This window comes from Hylobates moloch, unplaced genomic scaffold (assembly GCF_009828535.3).
Source record: "Hylobates moloch isolate HMO894 unplaced genomic scaffold, HMol_V3 SCAFFOLD_3, whole genome shotgun sequence".
NCBI lineage: Eukaryota > Metazoa > Chordata > Mammalia > Primates > Hylobatidae > Hylobates > Hylobates moloch.
In genome coordinates, this window is record NW_026652278.1 from 172908793 (window position 1) to 172928864 (window position 20072).

Sequence of the window (20072 nt, forward strand, 5' to 3'; positions counted from 1 at the left end):
AGTGAGCCAAGATTGCGCCACTGCACTCCAGCCTGGGCAACAGAGCGAGACTCTGTCTCAAAAAAAAAAAAAAAAAGAAAAAAAGAACGGAAATTATAACAAACAGTCTCTCACACCACAGTGCAATCAAATTAGAACTCAGGATTAAGAAACTCACTCAAAACCACACTACATAGAAACTGAACAACCTGCTCCTGAATGACTACTGGGTAAATAACAAAATTAAGGCAGAAATAAATAAGTTCTTTGAAACCAGTGAGAACAAAGACACAACATACCAGAATCTCCGGGACACAGCTAAAGCAGTGTTTAGAGGGAAATATATAGCACTAAATGCCCACAAGAGAAAGCAGAAAAGATCTGAAATTGACACCCTAACATCACAATTAAAAGAACTAGAGAAACGGCTGGGCACGGTGGCTCACACCTGTAATCCTAGCACTTTAGGAGGCTGAGGCAGGTGCATCACCTGAGGTCGGGAGTTCCAGACCAGCCTGACCAACATGGTGAAACCCTGTCTCTACTAAATACAAAAAATTAGCCAAGTGTGGTGCCGCATGCCTGTAATCCCAGCTACTTGGGAGGCTGAGGTGGGAGAATTGCTTGAACCCAGGAGGCAGAGGTTGCAGTGAGCTGAGATTGAGCCATTGCACTCCAGCCTGGGCAACAAGAGCAAAACTGCATCTCAAAAAAAAAAGAAAAAGAACTAGAGAAACAAGAGCAAACAAATTCAAGAGCTAGCAGAAGACAAGAAATAACTAAGATCAGAGCTGAACTGAAGAAGACAGATGTTGGGAACAGGCCCCCCAAAATCTGGCCATAAACTGGCCCCAAAACTGGCAATAAACAAAATCTCTGCAACACTGTAACATGTTCATAATGGCCCTAATGCCCAAGCTGGAAGGTTGTGGGTTTACCGGAATGAGGGCAAGAACACCTGGCCCATCGAGGGTGGCAAACCACTTAAAGGCATTTTTAAGCCACAAACAATAGCATGAGTGATCTGTGCCTTAAGGACATGCTCCTGCTGCAGTTAACAAGTCCAACCTATTCCTTTAATTCGGCCCATCCCTTCGTTTCCCATAAGGGATACTTTTAGTTAACTGAATATCTATAGAAACAATGCTAATGACTGGCTTGCTGTTAATAAGTACGTGGGTAAATCTCTGTTCAGGGCTGTCAGCTCCAAAGTCTGTGAGACCCCTGATTTCCCACTTCACACCTCTATATTTCTGTGTGTGTGTCTTTAACTCCTCTAGTGCCGCTGGGTTAGGGTCTCCCCAAATAGAGACACAAAAAACCCTTCAAAAAGTCAATGAATTCAGGAGCTGGTTTTTTGAAAAGATCAACAAAATAGATAGATCACTACCCAGACTAATAAACAAAAGAGAGAAGAATCAAATAGACACAATAAAAAATGATAAAGGGGATATCACCAGTGATCCCACAGAAATACAAACTACTATCAGAGAATACTATAAATACCTCTATACAAATAAATTAGAAAATCTAGAAGAAATGGATACATTCCTGGACACATACACCCTCCCAAGTCTAAACCAGGAAGAAGTTGAATCCCTGAATAGACCAATAACAAGTTCTGAAATTGAGGCAGTAATTAATAGCCTACCAACCAAAAAAAGTCCAGGACCAGACAGATTCACAGCCAAATTCTACCAGAGGTACAAAGAGGAGCTGGTACCATTCCTTCTGAAACTATTCCAAACACTAGAAAAATAGGAACTTCTCCATAACTCACTTTATGAGGCCAGCATCATCCTGATACCAAAACCTGGCAGAGACACAACAAAAAAAGAAAATTTCAGGCCAATATCCCTGATGAACATTGATGCAAATATCCTCAATAAAATATTGGCAAACCGAATCCAGCAGCACATCAAAAAGCTTATCCACCACGATCAAGTCAGCTTCATCCCTAGGATGCAAGGCTGGTTTAACATACACAAATCAATAAATGTAATCCATCATATAAACAGAACCAAGGACAAAAACCACATGCCTATCTTAATAGATGCAGAAAAGGCCTTTGACAAAATTCAACACCCCTTCATGCTAAAAACTCTCAATAAACTAGGTATTGATGGAATGTATCTCAAATTATAAGAGCTATTTATGACAAACCCACAGCCAATATCATACTGAATGGGCAAAAACTGGAAGCATTCCCTTTGAAAACTGGCACAAGACAAGGATGCCTTCTCTCACAACTCCTATTCGACATAGTATTGGAAGTTCTGGCCAGGACAATCAACAAGAGAAAGAAATATAGGGTATTCACATAGGAAGAGAGGAAGTCAAATTGTCTGTGTTTGCAGATGACATGATTGTGTATTTATAAAACCCCTTTGTCTCAGCCCAAAATCTCTTTAAGCTGATAAGCAACTTCAGCAAAGTCTCAGGATACAAAATCAATGTGCAAAAATCACAAGCATTCCTATATAGCAATAGTAGACAAGCAGAGCCAAATCATGAATGAACTCCCATTCACAATTACTACAAAGAGAATATAATACCTAAGAATCCAACTTACAAGGGATGTGAAGGACCTCTTCAAGGAGAACTTCAAACCACTGCTCAAGGAAATAGGAAAGGACACAAACAATGGGAAAAAATTCCATGCTCATGGATAGGAAAGATTAATATCGTGAAAATGGCCATACTGCCCAAAGTAATTTATAGATTCAATGCTATCCCCGTCAAGCTACCATTGACTTTCTTCACAGAACTGGAAAAAACTACTTTAAATTTCATATGGAACCAAAAAAGAGCCTGCACAGCCAAGACAATCCTAAGCCAAAAGAACAAAGCTGGACACATCATAATACTGGACTTCAAACTATACTACAAGGCCACAGTAACCAAAACAGCATGGTACTGGTATCAAAACAGATATATAGACCAATGGAACAGAACAGAGATCTCAGAAATAATGCCACACATCTACAGCCATATGACCTTTGACAAATCTGACAAAAACAAGCAATGGGGAAAGGATTCCCTATTTATTAAATGGTGTTGGGAAAACTGGCTAGCTGTATGCAGAAGACTGAAACTGGACTCCTTCCTTGCACCTTATACAAAAATTAACTCAAGATGGATTAAAGACTTAAATGTAAGACCTAAAACCATAAAAACCCTAGAAGAAAAACCTAGGCAATTCAGGACATAGGCATGGACAAAGACTTCATGACTAAAATATCAAAAGGAGTGGCAACAAAAGCCAAAATTGACAAATGGGATCCAATTAAACTAAAGAACTTCTACACAGCAAAAGAAATTATCATCAGAATGAACAGGCAACCTACAGAATTGGAGAAAATTTTTGTAATCTATCCATCTGACAAAGGGCTAATATCCAGAATCTACAAAGAACTTCAACAAATTTACAAGAAAAAAACAACCCCATCAAAAAGTGGGTGAAGGATATGAACAGATACTTCTCAAAAGAAGACATTTATGCAGCCAACAATCATATGAAAAAAAAGCTCATCATTGCTGGTCATTAGAGAAATGCAAATCAAAACCACAATGAGATACCATCTCACACCAGTTAGAATGGCGATCATTAAAAAGTCAGGAAACAACAGATGCTGGAGAGGATGTAGAGAAATAGGAACAGTTTTACACTGTTGGTGGTAGTATAAATTAGTTCAACCATTGTGGAAGACAGTGTGGCAATTTCTCCAGGATCTAGAACCAGAAATACCATTTGACCCAGCAATCCCATTACTGGGTACATACCCAAAGGATTAGAAATGATTCTACTATAAAGACACCTGCACACATATGTTTATTGCAGCACTGTTCACAATAGCAAAGACTTGGAACCAACCCAAATGCTCATTAGTGATAGACTGGATAAAGAAAATGTGGCACATATACACCATGGAATACTATGCAGCCATAAAAAAGGGTGAGTTCATGTCCTTTGCAGGGACATGGATGAAGCTGGACACCATCATTCTCAGCAAACTAACACAAGCACAGAAAACCAAACACCACATGTTCTTACTCATAAGTGGAAGTTAAACAATGAGAACACATGGACACAGAAAGGGGAATATCACACACTGGGGCCTGTTGCGGGTGGGGAGTCTGGGGAAGGGATAGCATTAGGAGAAATACCTAATGTAGATGACAGGTTGATGCGTGCAGCAAACCACCATGGCACGTGTATACCTATGTAACAAACCTGCACGTTCTGCACATGTACCCCAGAATAAAGAAAAATATACAATCCGGCATGGTGGCTCATGCCTGTAATCCCAGCACTTTGGAAGGCTAAGGTGGATGGATCACAAGGTCAGCAGTTCGAGACCAACCTGGCCAATATGGTGAAACCCCGCCTCTACTAAAAATCCAAAAAAATTAGCCAGGCGTGGTGGCGCATGCCTGTAATCCCAGCTACTTGGGAAGCTGAGGCAGAAGGATTGCTTGAACCTGGGAGGCAGAGGTTGCAGTGAGCTGAGATCACACCACTGCACTCCAGCCTGGGTGACAGAGTGAGACTCCGTCTCACACACACACACACACAAAAATATATATATATATTTGAATTCACCTATGACCTGTAAGCCCATGTTTCCAGATGTCCTTCCTGCCTTTCCAGGTCAACTGTTACCAGTGCCCTGGGTTCCTGTAATGTCCCATGTTAGAAATTGAGAGAGATCACCAGATATAGCAGCAAAGAGAAACTTTGTTTGTTTGTTTGTTTGTTTGTTTGTTTATTTATTTATTTATTTATTTATTTATTTTGAGATGGAGTCTCACTCTGCTGCCCAAGCTGGAGTTCAGTGGCGCAATCTCAGCTCACGGCAACCTCTGCCTCCCGGGTTCAAGCGATTCTCCTGCCTCACCCTCCCAAGTAGCTGGGATTACAGGCGCCTGCCACCACGCCTGGCTAATTTTTTGTATTTTTAGTAGAGACAGGGTTTCGCCATATTGCCCAGGCTGGTCTCCAACTTGTGACCTCAGGTGATCTACCAGCCTTGGCCTCCCAAAGAAAGTTTATTTTAGCTTGTGCTCAAGAAAGAACAAAGAATGGACTGTTCCCTGAGACGCCTGTGTGGGTTAGTTTTATCGGGCCTTTGTGAAAGGCAGGGTTCCATCAAGGGATCTACAGGAGGGGTTTTTCTAACGCTTGCACAGTGGTTCAACCTGCTTCTTTATACATTGTGTGTAGCATTAGCTGGGCGAGCTCGGCTCTCTGCAACCTCTGCCTTCTGGGTTCAAGTGATTCTCCTGCCTCAGCCTCCCAAGTAGCTGGGATTACAGGCATGCACCACCATGCCCAGCTAATTTTGCATTTTTAATAGAGACGGGGTTTCTCTGTGTTGGTCAGGCTGGTCTCGAGCTCCTGACCTTAGGTGATCCGCCCACATCGGCCTCCCAAAGTGCTGGGATCACAGGCGTGAGCCACTGCGCCCGGCCGATAACATCACTATTGTAAAACATAAAATCAGTGCTTTGAAATATTTTGCAGACCCTGCACTCAATGGATCAGCTGGCACCACCCAGATCGATAAACAGGTCATCTGATCTTGTGACCCTCATTCAGGAACTGACTTAGCTCAAGACGACAAGCTTCAGCTCCCTGTGATTTCATCTCTCACCTGACCAAGCAGCACTGTCTCACTTTCTGACCGCCTACCCACCAAATTATCCCTAAAAACCCTGATCCATGAGTTTTCAAGGAGACTGATTTGAGTAAAAATAAAACTCCGCTCTCCCCCACAACTGGCTCTGTGTGAATTAAACTCTATTGCAATTCCCCTTCCTTGATAAATCAGCTCTGTCTAGTCAGCAGGCAAGGGGACCCCATTAGGGCAGTTGCAGGTTCATGTAATCTCCCAGGCTCGAAGTCAAGAGAGATCACCAGACATAGCAGCAAAGAGAAAGTTTATTTTAGCTTGCGCTCAAGGGAGCCAGCATGGAGAAAGTGCAAAGAATGGGCTGCTCCTGGAGAACAGTGTGTGGGTTAGTTTTAGGGTCTTTGTGAAGCAAAGGGTTACATCAGGGCACACATAGGAGGGGCTTTTCTCCTGCTTGCCAGTGGTTCAACATGCTTCTTCACACGTCGTATGTAGCCTTTGCGTTTTACATCTCCAGCCCTGAGTATGACTTTTGGTATTAAAATGAGGAAGCAGTAATTGCAGGCTGGAGTTTAACTTTACGCGTAGGGCTCTGGGGAAGTCCCCAGCTCCCCTGAAATAAGAGCTTGCAGTTCATCTCTCCTTGGGTCTTTTGTTGCTGACTGGCTGAGAGTTAGATAAGCTAGAGCTTGAGTGGGGGCCTCCTTATGCTTTTCCTCCAGACCATCTTAAAGTAGGGAACCAACCTGCCTGCCGGTCTCAAAACCAATGTATACTTTATATGTATTGGTTTACATCTTTGCCTGTAACTCCCGTCTCCCTAAAATGTATAAAACCAAACTGTAACCTGACCATCCCAGGCACAATTTCTTAGGTCCTCATGAGACCTCCCTGGGCCATGGTCACTCATAATGGCTCAGAATAAACTCCATTAACACCAAGGAATGAATTCCAAGCATAAACCTTTCACCCCAGATCTGTTTCTTTCTACCAGTTACTCCACCGTTGGGATAGTTCTTCCTCTCCATACCCTACCACTTTGTAAAAACCCAATGGGGAAATCAGTGTTCCTTCCCAGGGCAAGGTCTAATCCAGGATCCCACATGGGTGTTAAGATCAGTCCCGAAAAAGCTGAGCTATGCTGGCTTAGCTTGGCCTGGTCCCTGTGTAGTCTGTGTGAAGCAGGATATGCCATCTCCTTAAGACCTCCATTCCCCAGGGTGCTTGGGTCCAATTTAATTGAGTTGAACACAGCCCTTACACTGACCTGCCTTGGGATTGACCAGAATTATGTGTATTTTTTTAAGTTCTTGAGTCACCAAGATTTATTATTATTATTATTATTTTGAATCAAAGTCTCGCTCTGTCGCCCATGCTGGAGGGCAGTGGTGCGATCTCGGCTCACTGCAGCCTCTGCCTCCCAGGTTCAAGCGATTCTCCTGCCTTAGCTTCCAGAGTAGCTGGGATTACAGGCGTGTGCCACCATGCCCAGCTAATTTTTGTATTTATAGTAGAGATGGGGTTTCGCCATGTTGGCCAGGCTGGTCTTGAACTCTTGACCTTGTGATCTGCCCGCCTGGGCCTCCCAAAGTGCTGGGATTACAGGCGTGAGACACAGCTACCAGTGAGTCACCCAGATCTCTTTTGCTTTGCTTTCTGACAGATAAGTAGGTAGAGTTTGGGAGGCTGGCCAATTCATTATCTAGGATAAGGTAGAGGCTAGACTTCTCATGCTCTGGAATTTTCTTGGACTCAGTTTACTCCTATTGACTTGGAATGAAGAGAAAGCTTCTTACCAGGTTGAGTATGGAAAAACTCAAAAATATTTTTCCTCAGCTTTCCCATAACACAAAATACTTCTGTGCCCAGATGTGTGAGGTTTCTCCATGGACCAAGCAATTCTACAGCAGCCAATAGCAGCTGAGTGTCCTCTAATTCAATTCTGACACCATCCACCTGGAAACAGTGTCAGATCCCACAGGTCAAGGACTCAGTCCCCAAGACTGTCCCCCACACCCCCACTTCTGATGATAATCAGAAGCCACAGATTGTTTCGCCCGTGCTTCTGACTGACCTCCTACCAGCTGGGATTTGCACACCCCCTCGCTGGACTCAATTAATTTGCTAGAGTGGCTCACACGACTCAGGGAAACACCTACATTAACAGATTCATTATAAAGAATATTACAAAGGATACAGGTGAAGATATGCATAGGGTGAGGTATGAGGAAATTGGAAGGCAGCTTCCACACCCTCCCTGGGCACCACCCTACAGGAACCTCCATGTGTTCAGCTATCCAGAAGTTCCTCAAACCCTTTTGGGTTTTTATGGAAGCTTCATTACATAGATACAATTAATTCACCGTTAGCCATTGGTGATCAACTTATCCTCAGCCTCTCTCTCCTCCCGGGAGGTTGGGGGTGGGGCTGAAAGTCCCAACTCTCTAATCCTGCCTTGGTCTTTCTTGTGACCAGCCCCTATACTGAAGCCATCTGGGTGCTGCCAGCCTTCAGTCAACTCACTAGCATACAAAAAGACAGCACTTTGGAGGTTCTAAGGGTTTTAGCTGTATGCCAAGAGACCATGGAAGACCAAATATATATTTTACATGATCATGTAGGTATTCCTTGTTTGTCTCACCAACCATCTGACAGGTTCCTCAAAGGCCTGAGATGGGTCTTTTCGCTCTGTAGTCCCAGCACCTAGCACAATGCCTGGCAAACAAATTGTAAGCACTCTATAAACGTTGAATGGAAACTGTAGATACCCCAGGGATTGTCTGTACGTTTAGGGCTAAACCTGCTAACACAGCTGCCACAGTAACACAGGACATCTCTCTCTAGATGGCTTAGCATGGTGGCTCAGAGCACAGAGTCTACAGTAAGGCTCTTGAGTTCAAATCCCGACCCTGCCATTTCATAATACGCTGTGACCCTGGTCAGGTTACTTCAGTTTTCCCTCAGTGAATTGAGGATATCTCCTAAGGTTGATAAGAGGATTACATGAGTTAATGTTTAGAATCCCGCTTAGCATAGAGGCTGGCACAAAGCTGAGAGCTATGTCAAGTGTTGATAAGTAAATAGAACAGTTTTCTTAGCCTTACTGACATCTTTAATGGTATCAAACTGTGGGGGATATTTAGAAAAATTTACGTGGTTCTATAGTACTTTAACTTGTTAGACATCTTTCCTGCTGTTATCTGTTTAAAAATTCTCATATCACTTCTACTTTGAAGGAAGATTATTAAATGAATTTATAGGAGGCCACTGCTTTGGACTGAGCTCCTGCACTAGGCCCACCAGACCAGACCAGACCAAACCAGAATGGAGTTCCTCATGCTAGGTGCCACATAATCAAACTGAACTTTGAATGGGCCAGTTTTCAAAAAAACAGGAGACACAGGAACCAATCAGAAGGGGCCTAGTTTACCTGAGCCAGCATGACAAAAAATTCCCTCTGTTTTAACTCTGTGAGGAAAGTAACTTTGAAATGACCAATCCACTGTTTGTTCCTTGTTTCAGCTCCTTTTTGCCTATAAAGCTGTAAATGAAAGGTATCTGGGGCAGGTCGCAATCAATTTAGAAAGTTTATTTTGCCAAGGTTTAGGATGTGTCTGTGGCACAACCTCAGGAGGTCCTGACAACACGTGCTAAGGTGGGTGGGGCACAGCTTGGTTTTATACTTTGGGGAGACATGAAACATCAATCAATACATGTAAGATGTACATTGGTTTGGTCTGGAAAGCTGTGACAACTCCAAGCGGGGGTTTTCAGGTCACAGGTAAATTTAAAGATTTTCTGATTGGGGATTGGTTGAAAGAGTTATTAAATAGAAAGGATGTCTGGGTTACAATAAGGGGTTGTGGAAACCAAGGTTTTATCAGACAGATGAAGCCTCCAGAGGACATGCTTCAGAGAGAATAGATTGTAAATGTTTCTTATCAGACTTAAAGAGTCTGTTCTATCTGTAACTCCAAAAGGGAGGAAGGTATAATGAAGCATATCTGTTTCCCTCTTCCCATCGTGGCCTGAATTAGTTTTTCAGGTTAACTTTGTAATGCCCTTGCCAAGAGAAGGGGCCTGTTCAGATAGTGGGAGGCTCAGAATTTTATTTTTGGTTTACAAAGCCAATCTCTTCTGCTCAGCCCATTGGAGCACCTGTCTATTTTTACAGAGATGTTGTCTAATTCATGAATTGCTAATTAAGCCAATTAGATCTTTAAACTAAATTTGTTGTAATTTCGTCTTTTGACAATATTATTGTTTCTATTTTGGGGAAGCAGAAACTGGAGTTCAGATTGGGGAAGTGGCAGCTAGATAGAGGATCCCAAGCTGTTATTAGCCAAACTACACAAAACACAATGGAGAAAAGGTGGATATGGGAGCTGGGGCAGGGAGGGGAGGATTCTGAGTTGAAATGAACTGTGATGGCAGTTTGTGAAAAATATTTTTTCTTTTTTTTTTTTTATTTTTGAGATGGAGTTTCACTCTTGTCACCCAGGCTGGAGTGCAACGGTGTGATATCCACGATCTCTGCTTACTGCAACCTCTGCCTCCTGGGTTCAAGGGATTCTCCTGCCTCAGCCTCCCGAGTAGCTGGGATTATAGGTGCCTGCCACCATGCCCAGCTAATTTTTTTTTTTTTTTTTTTTTACTTGAGATTAGGGATTGGGTGTCTTCGTGTTTCTCCCACTGGTCTCAAACTCCTGACTTCAGGTGATCCACCTGCCTCGGCCTCCCAAAATTCTGGGATTACAAGCGTGAGCCACCATGCTTGGCCTGTGAAAAATATTTCTTAGTCATAGTTTGCCTGTGAGTTTCACATGCTGAAAAACGAGGTGCCCAACAAACTCCAAAGAAAGTTCAGATGTCAACTTTGAATTTTCTGGAATTTACTTGATGCAATTTTCAATTATGCCCCTCTCCACGGAGGTTTCATAGTTAGTATCAGTGCCGTGATATGAGGGACATTTACATCAGGGCTTGAACATAAAGTAGATGGGCCTATGGCTCATAGATAAACGTTCACAACAAGCTTCCATCAGTGACTTGGTTGGCGGTGGTGGGATTTAGGAGAAATTTATGAAGAGAATTGTAGGAGAGCAGTCAGGGTGGTAGGAAAAATTATAGGAAAAGGACGCAAACCTTCTCGGAAGGCTGGGAGTTTACATACCTTCCGAAGAAAGTTTGGCTGAAGGCAGCTGAATTATCTTAAGAGCTTAGGTTAGATAACAAGGGGATGTAAAGAAACTGATCTAGATAAGTTAGTTTACTTAGGCTCAGAACCTGGCCTTTAATCATCCATGTGGGACTACTCTCTCCGGGGAGGGCGACCATGTTAATTACCCACAAGTGTGTTGACTCAAAGCCTTTGTCATTAAATCTGTACTAAATAAATGCCTGCAGCACCAACTTGTCAGGGCCACGGCTGCTGACTCCTTACAGCACCCTCCTCAGGGTCTGTGCACGGCCCAGTCCCCTAGCCCACTCTTTCACTGGATACCAGTGTCTTGAGTGCATTCTTTCATCCGTCATTTGGCCAGCGTCTGTGGGTTGGACCTGGCAAGCATCCATAGAAATCATGTTAATATTTTAGCAGGATAACTTTAGGGACACAAATGTACTAGAGTGGTCTGGAGTCTAGCCCATCTTTCTTTTTCATGAGCTCATTGAATAAACCAAAATGTTATTAGAAAGGGGTCCCAATCCAGACACCCAAGAGCGGGTTCTTGGATCTCACACAAGAAAGAATTTAAGGCGACTCCGTCAAGTTAAGTCAAAACAAGTTTATTAAGAAAGTAAAGGGGCCAGGCGCAGTGGCTCATGCCTGTAATCCCAGCACTTTTGGAGGCCAAGGTGGGCGGATCACAAGGTCAGGAGATTGAGACCATCCTGGCTAACACAGTGAAACCCTGTCTGTATTAAAAATACTTTGTTTGGCCTTTGTTACAAGCCAATTTTGTTTGTTTGTTTTTGTTTCTGGCTGGGGGGATCAAACCACTTTATTGAGGGGAATGGGGTGGCAAAGCAGCAAGGATGATGAGATCTGACGTCCTCGGCTGGGAGCTCCTAGGATCTGCAGGCGCTGAAAGCTACAAGCAGGTTTTTTAAAGGCAAAGGGGACAAGCAGTGGGCTGATACAAAGTTGTATGACAGGAAGTCTCATTGGTTTACAGAAATAACATTAATGATTGGCTATACATTGTTAAGCTATAGTGTATGGGTTATAGTGTCAAGTACATTATTATTAGGTTAATTTATAGCTATTATGGCAACAGCAAGAAGTCTCAGAAGATGAATATATCGCTCAAGAGGGAAGTACAACGTGGTTGCTGGCTCATCTTAATGTCTCTCTGGGCCACATGCAGTGGCTCACGTCTATAATCCCAGCACTTTGGGAGGCTAAGGTGGACGGATCACCTGAGGTCAGGAGTTTGAGACCAGCCTGGCCAACATGGCGAGACCCCATCTCTACTAAAAATACAAAATTTATCCAGGTGTGGTGGCATGCCTGTAATCCCAGTTACTCGGGAGGCTGAGACAGGAGAATCGCTTGCATCCAGGAGGCAGAGGTTGCAGTGAGCCAAGATCGCGCCACTGCACTCCAGCCTGGGTGACAGAGCAAGACTGTCTCAAAAAAAAAGTCTCTCTGGGCCTGATAATTTTAAAGAACTCACCTTCCTTGGATAAAAGCTATTTTCTTTTCTCATTTATAAAGACAAGATTTAAAAACTTTTTTTCAGCCTACCAAGTTGATTAATAAAATGGCAGGAAGTAAATTAGAAAGAACAAATCTGTCCATTAAAAGCAGATACTTTTTATTTATTTATTTACTTACTTTTTAATTTGAGACAGTCTTGCTCTGAGCCCAGGCTGGCGTGCAGTCAGTTGTGCAATCATAGCTCACTGCAGCCTTCAATTACTGGGCTCAAGGGATCCTCCCACCTCAGCCTCCCAAGCAGCTGGGACTGCAGGCAGCACTTGGCTGATTTTTAAAATTTTTTTGTAGAGATAGGGTCTTGCTATGTTGGCCAGGCTGGTCTCAAATTCCTGGACTCAAGCAATCCTCCTGCCTTGGGCTCCCAAAGTGCTGGGATTACAGGTGTGAGTCACTGTGTCCAACAAAAGCAGATTTTAAAATAGTTACATCATTTAATTTTTGTATCAGCCTGGTTTAGGGTAAAGGGATTGTAGGGGCCAAGAGAAAACTTCTCCTTCACCCGCTGAAGGTTCACTGAAAAATCAACTGACAAAAGGCATATTAATAGGAGAAAAGGCATACAAATTTGTTAATATATATGGGAGTCCTACAAAATATAAGAACTCAAAGAAATGGCCAGATGGTTGACCTCTTTATGCCATCTCGAGGTTACGGAAAGAATGGGGCCTCAGAGCATGGCTAAAAGCAGGTTATGGTGGTAAATCAGTTTCTAATGGCAAGACAGGTTATGGGAGGGAGAGAAGAGGAGGCCTGGCCTGCAAAGGTGGTCTTGTTATGTAGATGAAACCTTGCAGGTGGCAACCCTCAGAGAGAATAGATGGGAAGTGTTTCTTTCAGCTCTTTAAATATGTCACTCTCAGTTAATCTTTTCTAGATCCAGACAAGGGAGGAACTCTAAGCCTGACTGTATCACTGCTGATTTTCCCTGCAGATGCAAATCTCCCCCACCAGACACCTTTGCAGGGCTGCCCATGCTCACAGGCCCTCTGAACAGCCATCTCAAAACATGTCAAAGAAGGGTATTTTGCGGTGAAATATTTTGGTTTCTTTCAGGGAGATGAGTTAGACCACAGGTGATGTGCACACGCCAGACAAATCTGAACGGTTTCTCATTTCAAGGTCTCGAGTTCATCGCAGGGGGCAGGTAGCCATGAGGGGTTGGCAAGAAATGTGGAGGGCAGGTAGGAGCTCAGCAAGGTTTTAGTACTCGCTGCTTCTCTCTCTCACTCCCTGCTGTAACGTGACTAATTCTCGCAGACTTATAAACAATAGAAACTCTCAACAGAAACCACTTGCAAATTTTATTTCTCAGTCCTTTCTGTTTGAACTGCATCAGCAACACTCTGGAGGCAAATGTTCAAAACAGAGACACAGCCGCATTGGCTGGAAACAGGGAACTATTTCTATATGGTGCTTTTGACTGTATTATGTTCTGATTATTTGGAAACAAAAAACCTATTTTTAGCTTTTTAGTAGAATCATCAGTTAATTTTGAAAGCCTTAAAAATGGGGAAGGACCTTGGAGAACTTAGAGGTCAAAAAATTACATACTATTGTAAACTGAAGTATGATGACATTTATAAATTTGGAAAGGAGAGCTTCCTTTCTCCTCAAGGGTTGCTGCTTGCAGGCAGCCATTCTGACAGGCTGGAAAGCGTAGCCTTGGGCCAGAAGCTGGAAACAGGTACTTCAAAGGAGGGGTAAAGGGAACAGGAATTTATGTTGAGCAGGTTGGCTAAGTATACATATTCAGCAGATTACAGGAGGAGCTACGAATATTCATGAAGAGGAGGCTCGTGCATGTGTAGTAGGCTAACATGCATGCAACATGTGTCCCATGTTCACTTTGGGGTGGAGACTTCACATTTAAATGCATTACGGTTAGGCCTTATACATCACAAGACAAAGCAGGGACACACAGGCTCTCTGTGTTCAGCTTCTGAAGATTGGCCAGAACCACTCTGCAGTCAGGGGTCTCTTATCAGGAGGGAATGCTGGTTAATTGTTATACGGAAACTGCAAAAGGGTGGGGAAGCCTCAGGCAGCTGTTGATATCAGCACTGGAGTCTTTTGAAAGAGCTGGTTTTGGCTGGGTGCAGTGGCTCACGCCTGTAATCCTAGCACTTTGGGAGGCTGAGGCGGGCGGATTGCCTGAGCTCAGGAGTTCAAGACCAGCCTGGGCAACATGGGGAAACCCCATCTCTACTAAAAATACAAAAGAAATTAGCCAGGTGTGGTGGCATGTGCTTGTAGTTGCAGTTACTCAGGAAGCTGAGGGAGGAGAATTGCTTGAACCTGGGAGGCGGTGGTTGCAGTGAGCCAAAATCGAACCACTGCACTCCAGCCTGGGCGACAGAGCAAGATTCCGTCTCTAAAAAAAAGAAAAAGAAAAAAAAAAAAAAAAAAAAAAGAGGAAAGAGCTGGTTTCTGTTTAGCCCCTAGGGAAGAAAGCCTAAGGGGGTTAGCGAGGTGGGGGTGTGCAACAAGGTGCGTCTGACCTCTGACCTCCCATCCCCTCACAGCCTAGAACTCAGTTTTCAAAGTTACTTGGGGAGTCCCCTTGACCAAAACAATGTGAACCCAGAAAATCTGAGACAGGTCTCAGTTAATTTAGAAAGTTTATTTTTTCATGGTTGGGGAATGAGAACATGACACAGCTTCATGAAATCCCGATGATACATGCCCAAGGTGGTTGGGGCACAGCTTGGTTTTATACGATTTAGGGAGACATGAGACATCAATCAATATACATGAGAAGTACATTGGTTTGGTCTGGAAAGGCCGGACAGCTTGAAACAAAAGCAGGAAGACTCAAGTGGGGAGGGAGGGAGCTTCCAGGTCACAGATAGGTGGTAACAAACTGTAGCATTCTTTTGAGTTTCTGGTTAGCCTTTCCAAAGGCGGCAATCAGATATGCATCTAGCTCCTCGAGCAGAGGAATAACTTTGAAGAGAATGGGAGGCAGGTTTGTCCTAAGAAGTTTCCAGCTTGAATTTTCCTTAGTGATTTTGGAGGCTCAAGATATTCTCCTTTCACAATGGGATCCATTTAGTCAGTTGTAGGGGGCTTATGATTTTATTTTTATTTCTCACTATAAGTGAACATAGGATATGGAAATATAATAAACTCCCATAGAAGATTGTTAGATTGCAGAAGTTTAACAGAATTATTAGGTTTTGTCTCATCTCTGGCATCTCCCCTGCCACCATCTTCCAAGACTTCAAGACTCCATCACTTCTCCGGCATAGGGTCCTCCTTCCTCCGTTTTCCACCTTCATAGGCTCTTCTGCACTGGCCAGTTATATTCAGCTACTGAAAAAAATCCCTAATCCCAAACTTTTTGGGGAGATGGATTTGAGGTTTCCTCCTGTCTTCTTGTTTGGTGACCCTATGATTAAACCTCTTTCTCTGCTACAACCAGTTGTCTTGGTGTACTGACTTGATGCGTGCATTGTAAATACTGCCTACAGGTACAAAGACGACTCCTTAGCTACAAGATTTATATATATATATATATATGTGGTATAATAAGAAATATATTTGGTCATTATCTTAAGCAAATTAATACAGGAAAAGTCAAACATGGCATGTTCTCACTGGTAAGTGCGAGCTAAACATTGGTACTCAGGACATAAAGATGGCAACACCACCATTGGGGACTCCTAGAGGGAGGAGAGAGGGAGTGGGCAAGGGTTGAAAAACTAACTGCTGGGAACTATGCTCACTATCCGGGTGACAGAATCAGTCATACTCCAAACCTCAGCATTATGCCATATACCCATGATGCAAACCTGCATATATGCCCCCAAATCTAAAAGTTGAAATTCTATTTTTAAAAAGCATATATATATATGTATCTGGTTATATATATGTATATATGTATCTGGTTATATATGTATATATGTATCTGGTTATGTATATAGATATATGTATATATATCTATCTATCTGGTTTTTGTCCCTGTTCCTGGCACAGAGTTCCCTAAACCCTTGGAATTGCCTAAGTGATAGGAGTCTTTTTTCTTTTTTCTTTTTTTTTTCTGAGACAGAGTCTTGCTCTGTCACCCAGGCTGGAGTGCAGTGGTGTGATCTCGGCTCACTGCAACCTCTGCCTCCCAGGTTCAAGCGATTCTCCTGCCTCAGCCTCCTGAGTAGCTGGGATTACAGGTGCCTGCCACAATGCCTGGCTAATTTATTTTTGTATTTTTAGTAGAGATGAGGTTTCACTGTGTTGGCCAGGCTGGTCTTGAACTCCTGACCTCAAGTGATTCACCCACCTTAGCCTCCCAAAGTGCTGGAATTACAGGTGTGAGCCACCGCGCCAGGCCTGATGGGAGTCTTGTTATTCATAATGAATTCCTTTTGATCACACCTGTGTTTATGCCAGTTAGGTGATCTAGAGTGTGGCCCCTAGATACTCAGGATGTGGCTGGTCATCGGAAAGACTAAATGTTTAAAAGGTTGGAACTTTCACTCTGTCCCTGACCTTTGCCTTATGCAAGGGAAAGGGGAAGCTGCAGATTGAGCTGTATAGAAACTCCAGGCTGGTGAATACATCAGTGTTGGAAGGCTGGTGCCTGGGAGGTGGCAGGGCTGCTCCGTGCCCCTCCCCGGCGCCTGGTCCTATGCCTTTCTTCCATTTGGCTGTTCCTAAGTTGTATTATTTATCTTAAGTTGGTAAATGTAAGTAAAGTGTGTTCCTGAGTTCTGTGACTGATTGTAACGTGTTATGAAACCTGAGGAGGAAGTTGTGAGGAAGGCATCCCCAGAGTTGACAAGAATGAAACATGGTTATAATTCAGCATCTATCAGGCTGCTCTCTGGCCCCTTCCTCATTGCTTAAAGTCTCATAGCACCTGACACCGACCATTTGCATTTTCGTTATTCCTATAGACAAGATCTCTGACATTAGAATCATAAGACTTTTGTGTCAGGATTGCTTAAGATGTTTTTCTCAGACCTGAATTCCAGCGAAGCAGCTGCAACCAAGCACTTTGAAGACCCCCACAGAGGAACCAAATCAATGTGAGAATACAGCTTCTTCATCTTCCTGTCCCATGACTTCACACCGCACTATTCAGCCAAACCACCATCTCCACACTTCTGCCCACTCCAAAACCCTTAAAAGCCCAAGCCCAGGCTGGGCTTGGTGACTCAGGCCTATAATCCCAGCACTTTGGGAGGCCAAGGCGGGTGGGTGGATTACAAGGTGAGGAGATCAAGACCATCCTGGCCAACATGGTGGAAACCCCGTCTCTACTAAAAATACAAAAATTAGCCGGGTGTGGTGGTGGGCGCCTGTAATCCCAGCTACTCGGGAGGCTGAGGCAGGAGAATCGCTTGAACCCGGGTGGCAAGAGATTGCAGTGAGCTGAAATCACACCACTGGACTCCAGCCTGGCGACAAAGCGAGACTCCGTCTCAAAAAAAAAAAAAAAATAGCCCGAGCCCCAAACTCCTTGGGGAGATGGATTTAAAGGTTTCCTCCTGTCTTCTTGTTTGGTGGCTCCACAATAATACCGCTTTCTCTGCACAACCGGGTGTCTCGGTGTACTGACTTGATGCCTGTGTTGGGCGATGGACCTATTACAGTTTCAGCAGGAACCCCTGAATTATAGCCAGTGGGTCAGAAGTGCAGGTGGCCAGGCCTTGCAACCAACATCTGAAGTTGTGAGGGTCTTGTGGGAGTGAGCCCTTAACCTGTGGGGTCTGTGCTAACTCCAGGTAGATAGTGTTAGAATTGAATGTAGGACATCCAGCTGGTGTCTGGAGAATCAGAGAATTGATCGTTGGCATTGAGAAAACATTCCAGACACTGTGAAAGTAGGAGAGAGAGGCAGATGAAAGTTTAAAGTCCAAACCTGAGTTAAAGAGAAATAGTAAAAACTGCTGGCCAATGCTGTCTTCTCACTTGGTTCATGGGTAAGACAGAAAGGACTGTGACATAGACATCAGCAGTGTTTCTTCAGGCGTGATCCTAGGAAAAATGGCATGGGGACCACCTGAAGTGCTTGTTAGACCCTGACGAAGATTCTCTCCCTCGCCAATCTCTAAGCAGGCACCTCTGAACTCTCTTCTCCACAAGGCTCTGACTTCTGGAGTTCTTTGTTCATCTTTGCATTGTCCAATTTTAGCCAGAAGCCTGCTAAGTCAGTTTAGCCAGAACGCCCCAACCTTGATATCTGATTGGGTTCCTCATCCTCCACCAACCCCCAGGTGACGTCTAATCTGGCCTGCCTTGAGCAAGAATCCTGTTAGAGTCGATTTAGCTGGAATCCCCCATATCCCTGATGTCTCCTCTGATCCTCCCGTCACCCCCACCAACTCAACTATAAATTCCCACTTTTCCTTGTATTTGGAGTAGAGCCTAATTTCTTGCCTCGACTGACTGCAAAACCCCATCGTGGCATTCTCTACAGCTATTGCAATAGTCCCCCTAAACAATGTCTGCCTTATCCTTCTTTCTCGAATGTCATGAACAATTTTTTTCTTTAACAACATGAAGATTCTTGAGTCTCTGCATCTCTTTAACAACATTAAGAACCAGAATCCTAGAGTATGAGGACCTGGCATTGTCATTTTTAATATGATGACTATGATGTATGTTAAAGTTTGAGAACTATGGCCTGTCAAAATGAAGAGTCGCTGCCATTTGTGGTGGCTCACACCTGTAATCCCAGCACTTTGGGAGGCAGGAGGATACCGTAAGTCTAGGAATTTGAAACTAGCTTGGACAACATAGCGAGATCTTGTCTCTACAAAAAATTAAAAAAAAATTGGCAGGGTGTGGTAGCACACACCTGTGGTGCCAGCTACTTGGGAGGCTAAGGTGGGAGGATAACTTGAGTTTGGGAGGTTGAGGCTACAGTGAGCTGTGATTGTGCTCCTGCATTCTAGCCTGGGCAACAGCAAGACTTTGTCTCAAAAAAAAAAGTGGAGTTGTGAACAGTCTCTACACACTCAAAGTGCCTTTTACTTTTTTTTTTTTTTTTGAGATGGAGTCTCACTCTATTGCCCAGGCTGGAATGCAATGACACGATCTTGGCTCACTGCAACCTCTGCCTCCCGGGTTCAAGTGATTCTCCTGCCTCAGCCTCCTGAGTAGCTGGGACTACAGGCACCCGCCACCATGCCCGGCTAATTTTTGTATTTTAGTAGAGGTGGGGTTTCACCATGTTGGTCAGGCTGGTCTCGAACTCCTGACCTCATGATCTGCCTGCCTCGGCCTCCCAAAGTGCTGGGATTACAGGCATGAGCCACTGCACCCGGCCGCCTTTTACTTTTATATACAATATTAGAGCTGAAAGGGCCTGAGTCTTCAAATGTAGACAACAGAAGTTGTAATTTGGCCAAAATCACTTGATCAGTGCCCTAACAGGCTGGAATCCAAATATCCTAGGCCACACACCCACATGCGTACTGCATTTGACTTGAATCTGTTATCCATTATTTCTTAATTGTCTATGCAATGGACCCACAGACTTTCACATGTGACCATTCACTTTTTCTTGCTGTTGATCAACTGAAATTCAGACAAATCTGAAAAGAAATGACTTAAATTGGAGTATTTATTTAATCTGTGGAAAGTTCTGACATCTTACTGATAATGATAACATAATAAAGGGCACAACAAACATGTTTTATAAAAAGGTTGCTAAGGGACAAATCAGTGCCATTTCTAGTCACAGCTGCTTCTCACTGCCAGAGTCTCACCAAAGAGGGAAATTTTTTGAGTTCAAG

General features: G+C 43.7%; 1 protein-coding gene across 2 annotated transcripts in view; it reads right to left on the reverse strand.

Moving 5' to 3' along the window:
• Positions 1 to 20072, reverse strand: part of CASP3 (caspase 3) — a 120831-nt gene that overhangs the window by 75923 nt on the left and 24836 nt on the right. The window contains exon 8 of one of the 2 annotated variants that reach the window (XR_009212971.1): positions 17778 to 18147. The exons of the other annotated variant lie outside the window; for it this stretch is intronic. The gene's annotated coding sequence lies outside the window, so the exon portion shown is untranslated. Of the gene's footprint in view, positions 1 to 17777; positions 18148 to 20072 lie in introns of those variants that run through there. 2 annotated transcript variants of the gene reach the window in all.